A 6,000-nucleotide genomic window follows, 5' to 3' on the forward strand; every position below is an offset into this window, starting at 1 on the left:
GACATCTACAGGAAGCGGTGTCTGAAAAGGGCTGGGAAAATCATCAAAGACCCCAGTCACCCATCACATGGACTCTTCACCCTCCTGCCCTCTGGGAGGCACCACAGGAGCCTCCGGACGAAGACCACCAGGTACCGGAACAGCTTCTTCCCCACAGCTGTCAGACTCCTGAACTCTGCCTCCTGACATCTGACCCACGTTAAACTCATGGACTGAACATACACACACCCACAATGGACAACTGTACCCTCAAACACACAATAATAACATGGACTGAACCACCACTCACAACCACTAGCACTTTATATAGCCTCTGTAGAAACTATCTACACCCTCACTTATCTTAACTGCACTACTGTATAGCTCCGTGTAAATAATCATTCTGTACATTCAATAATCTTTAATCCTACAACTGTTTACAACTTGCATAGTTCCCATTTCTGTATAGCTGTATATCTCAGATTTCTGTAAAGTTATTTATTTCATATTCTGTATAGTTTTTCATATTTATATCCTGTTCATAGCCTGCACATAGCTTGTACTCACTACAGCCTGTACATACTTAGTTATAGAATATTCACAACATACTTCATACCGTGTACATTATAACATACCATAATAGACCCATTTCTGTAATATACTAACATATCTATACTATTGCTAATATATATTGTAATATACCTATATCACTAAAGCACTTCTGGATGGATGCAAACTGCATTTCGTTGCCCTGTACCTGTGCATGTGCAATGACAATAAAGTTGAATTCTATTCTATTCTATTCTATATAGTGAGACAAAAGCATAGATTATAACAGCTATCTTCCTCCTGCACGGACGTGGCAGTTGTTGGGTCTGTGCTTCCACAGGCCCCGCTGGTTTAGAAACTTATTCCCGTTAACGACAAGGAAGCAAGACAATCAGCGATCAATTGATTTTAATTCCGCAAGGGAGGCCCTGGTCGGTGTCTCAGAAAAGCACTCTGAATCCAACCGCAGAATGACCCAGACTTAGGCCTTCGCTTGCCGCCTTTTATTGAAAACAGTTACAGTACACACAAGCACCTCCCATTGTAAAACCCCCCTATGGTTCTAAAACATAAGGCACTATGTGTGTATGTGTGTGTATGCATGTGCGAGAATGTATGTGTGTGTTTGTGTTTGTGACGACCTGCCCACAAAAGGGTCATAAAGGCAGGAAGCTTATTAAACAAGAAAACAGAACCCTCACATAGATGTCCCTATAATAAAACACTATAGCCTCCCCCACCGTCCAACAGGCTGGAGAGGTCAACAGAAACAAAGGAATGTCTTTGATCATGCTGTTTGAACTAAGCCTTACAAATTTAAGTAACACAATGACAACATTTAACAATTTGACTCCAACAGCAGTCTTGGTGAGAAGCATCCTCGTCTCTCTGTGACTTCGTCTGGTATCTGCTCCATCCCCTGTAAGAGACAGAAAAGGAAAACACTTCTCTGCCTAGCCTTGATAATCTAATGTTATCATCCATTGTTCTTCTAGTGATTCAAATTTGGTTTAGAATATCATGTTCAGAACTCTCCAGAGACTTATTCTAATCATTATTCGTGTGTGTAAGCGTGTTTGCGATTACCCGTCTGCAGTCTAAGTCATTTCCTACAATATATCAGCCCGGACAGTCATGACGAACGAAGCTTCTGACCTTCAAAAGACTGAGTGCTAACTCACATGAGCACATTTGCAGTAAATGTGTGAAAATGATTATAACTGCTTATTTTAGTAAGAGAAATCAAACATTTTCAATCCTAACAGTAGCCACCTAGTAACTACTAAATCAGTCAGTTTGTGTGTTTCTCCATTTAAAGTGTATGTAAATCTCTATAAGTTCCTGAAGTCTCAACTTTCATCTCAACTGTCATCCGAGTGTCCAGAACATACGGCTGCAGATCTCATGATGCGAGTACAAAATCAATCATGGATCTGCGGCCTAGAGTGTCCTGGTGCCACCTGCACTTATGGACACCCTTATGTTCGAACATTATTTTCCTTATGGAAAAACGGTGGTTTGCACACAAGTAACATAACACCACATGGGCTCAGATCTGGCAGGCCATTCCTCCCAATCAGGCCCCTCCAGGGTAGAGTGCGTAGAGCTGTACAGCCTGTCGACAAAACATTGCACAAAGCATTGCACAGAAAAGAAATGGGATCTGAACCACATAGGATATAAGGGGACCATGACATGCAGATGCTTTAACATTATCTTAAGATACTTAAAAAAAAAGAAGTATTTAAGCCTTTGACATACAATACCAAGAATGCAATTTTCCTCCAAAGAAAAGGGTCCAAAACGTCTTGATTATTACACACTGGTAAATGTTATTATATTCATGGAGCTTCAGCTGAGATGGTTGGATATTTTAGAGGTACAATATGCTGACATTTTATTTCGGCATTTAGCTCTCTCCATGCTGTTGCATTTTGCTGTTTATGAATTTTTTTTTGTTAAATCCTTTAACAACAAAGTAACTGTTAAACACAAACCTTAAAGCAGATAACTTGTAATCTGAAGAAGAAATAGTGTGCCACTAATTTACAGTGCCTTGAAAAAGTATTTATACCCCTTGAACGTTTACAGATTTTGTCACCTTACAACCAGAAACGTAAATGTTTTTTATTGAGCTTTTCTGTGATAGGCCAACACAAAGTAGCGAATAATTGTGGCGTGGAATAAAAATGATACATAGTTTTCAAAAAATTTTAAGCAAATAAAAATCTGTGTGGCTTGCATTTCTATTCAGTCCCCTCTGCTCTGATACCCTAAATAAAATCCAGTGCAATCAATTGCTTCAGAAGTCACCTAATTGTGTGGATGCTTTAAGGCATCCACACTATTGTTTTCCTGTTTCTCTTTATTGTGTGGATGCTTTAAGCATCCACACTATTGAGTTCCTCTTGGGACTTCCGTACACTTTTTGGCACTTAACTACTTCCACAATTTTCAGCCGATTTTCACCGTTCAAATTTTAAACTATTCTGCTATTTCTGCTAATGACGGCTATGTCTTTGGTATTTTTCACTATTATACTTTTTAAAATAGTAAGCTTTTTTCCTTTAATTTGAAATGAATGGGAAACTTCTGCAATTCTGCTAAAATTTGCTTGTTTTTGAAACTTAACTACTTCCTCATATTTTCACCTAGAACAACCATTCAAACTTTAAAATGTTCTCAAATTATTGGGCTATTCAGGTATAAATCAGCTTTTTCAAATCTTTTACCGTTTTACTTTTATGCCTCTTAAAGTTTTCAGTTGCAAAATTGTGATTTTTCACAAAATACATGCGTCGTTATGGTTGCTATGCTCTTGGCTTCCAGTGTGCCACTGAAGGTTTTGCAGTCTTCTCTTCATGTCCGAACAACTTTTTGCTACTTGCTCAATCTTTACTCAACTTCCACAAATTATACATCAAAACGTAGGTATTTTTGCTGGCTTTCAGGAAATGTCACCATCATTGTTGTGGGACTTATAGAATTTTTGCAAATCTCCTCAGACCAACACAAAGTCGGAAAACTCTCCATAGAAAGTCAATGGAGAGTTTGTTCAAAATCACCGCTTGATTTCTGTAAGGAGAGGCATATTCGAATCGTCATATCTCCTTAACGAAACAAAGTTAAGACATGAGGCTTGTCCCAGTATATCTTCAGACACTCCTGACGCTCACAATTCAAGAATTTCTTTCTCACCTCTTACCGTTCTGAAATGAGTTAGACTTGTTTGAGGGTATGAAATTTGTCCTTCGCTCAGATTTCTTCAGATTTCAAACTCGGGAAATGAACCACTTTTTTCTCTCGTCATAACTTTTTGTTGGATTTCCACAGAGACTGTTCACCAAATCCTGCTGTCTCTTACGGTGAAAGAATGATATCAATGCTCCAAATAGATTTAGAGTTACAAAGCGTTGTTTGAGGGCAGGTCAAGGCAGTTTTTGCTTCGCTCTACTCAGTTATGGTGCATTACAAGTCAAATATCTTTAATAAATCATATTTTAATGATAAATTGTTAACACTTTAACATTCCCCCATGTCTTCTGAACAAAACGGTGTAAGAATGACCGTTCTAGCCCCTACGGTTAGGAAATTATGGTCATTTGTTTGAGGGGAGTCGTCACTATGAGAAATAGACTACAAAAATCCTGTGTCTCTCTGTGCTGCGTGCACCTGTTTTGGTGGGAAAAAATACACAGCCTCTCTGATTGGTGGATTCAAATTCAGCAGCTCCCAGGCTGCTTGACTGAGCTAGAAACTTGCTTCTCTCTCCGTGTGTGTGTGTGTGTGTGTGTGTGTGTGTGTGTGTGTGTGTGTGTGAGAGACAGAGAGAACGAGAGAGAGAGAGAGAGAAAGCCTTTTAATGGGATGATCTCATTGTAAGATTTAAATTCAATATATTTAGACTGGTTGACTGAATTGGATCTTGTGTGTGTGTGCACCTGTTTTGGCGGGAAAAAGTACACAGCCTCTGTGGATTCAAATTTAGCAGCTCCCAGGCTGCTTGACTGAAAACATGCTTCTCTCTCCCTGTGTGTGTGTGTGTGTGTGTGTGTGTGTGTGTGTGTGTGTGTGCATGAGAGAGAGAGAGAGAGAGAGAGAGAGAGAGAGAGACCCACTTTAGGGAAGCATCTCATTATTGGAAAAACATATCATATATTCAGACTGGTTGACTGGCATAGACCCTCTGTGTGTCTCTCTCTCTGTGCATTTGTGTATACATATTTGATTTTATGTGTATCTGTTGGCTGTTCCTTCTTGTTTTTTTAATTTATTTTTATTTCTTTATTTTTTTTTTCCACAGGTGAACAACAATTAGTTTTGAGGGAACTTAACCATGTTCTGTTTTTTTTTCATCTTGTCATTTTACTTTTCCAATATTTATACTTCAGTTATTGCTATTCTGCTCAATCATAGTATTTGTTCTAAATCATTGTTATTATGCTATATTGTAGTATTTCTGCTAAATCATAGTATTTCTACTATATTATATTTTTCTTTCTAAATATAGCATTTCTGCTATATAATTGTATTTCTGCCATGTTATAATATTTGTGCTAAACCAGAGTATTTGTGCTGAAACATAGTCTTAATTTAAAATTACAATATTCATAGTTCATCACAGTGTCTCTGGTAAATCACAGTATTTCTGCTATGTTGTACTATTTTTCTAAATCATAGTGTTTCTGTAATGTTTAAGTATTTTTGGCTAAATATATTCTTTCTGTTATCTTATACTATTTCTCCTAAATTCTTGTATTTTTGAGAAGTTATCCTGTTTCTGGTAAGTTACAATATTTCTGCTAAGTTCTGCTATGCTATTGTATTTCTGCCAAGAATTATGTTTCCTCTAAGATATTGCAGTTCTGCTAAGTTATTCCATTTTAGCAAAGTTCCTTTGCTTCTGCAATATTTTTACAATTTCTGCAACTTTTCAGCTTTTTCAGCTAGTTTTTGCATACAGCTTCAGCTTTAAAGCATCCACACTGCATTTTCGCAGGATATGCAAATCTTTCTAGTTAGATAATAGAGGTTACCTGTGTGTAATTTGGTCTCATTATAAATACACCTGCTCTGTGAAGGCCTCAGTTGTTTGTTAGAAAACATTAATTCAGTAAAATCATAATTCACGTTGGCAGTAATGACACTCGGTTACGCCAATCGGAGGTCACTAAAATCAATATTGAATCGGTGTGTAACTTTGCCAAAACACTGTTGGACTCTGTAGTTTTCTCTGGTCCCTCCCCAATCAGACCAGGAGTGACATGTTTAGCCGCATGTTCTCCTTAAATTGCTGGCTGTCTGAGTGGTGTCCCAGAAACGATGTGGGCTTCATAGATAATTGGCAAACCTTCTGGAGGAAACCTGGTCTTGTTAGGAGAGACGGCATCCATCCCACTTTGGATGGAGCAGCTCTCATTTCTAGAAATATGGACAAATTTATTAAACCCCCCCAAAATGTGACTATCCAGA

The sequence above is a fragment of the Diplotaxodon limnothrissa genome, linkage group LG18, assembly GCF_057381915.1.
Source record: "Diplotaxodon limnothrissa isolate DT_005_m linkage group LG18, D_limnothrissa_male_GT1.1, whole genome shotgun sequence".
NCBI lineage: Eukaryota > Metazoa > Chordata > Actinopteri > Cichliformes > Cichlidae > Diplotaxodon > Diplotaxodon limnothrissa.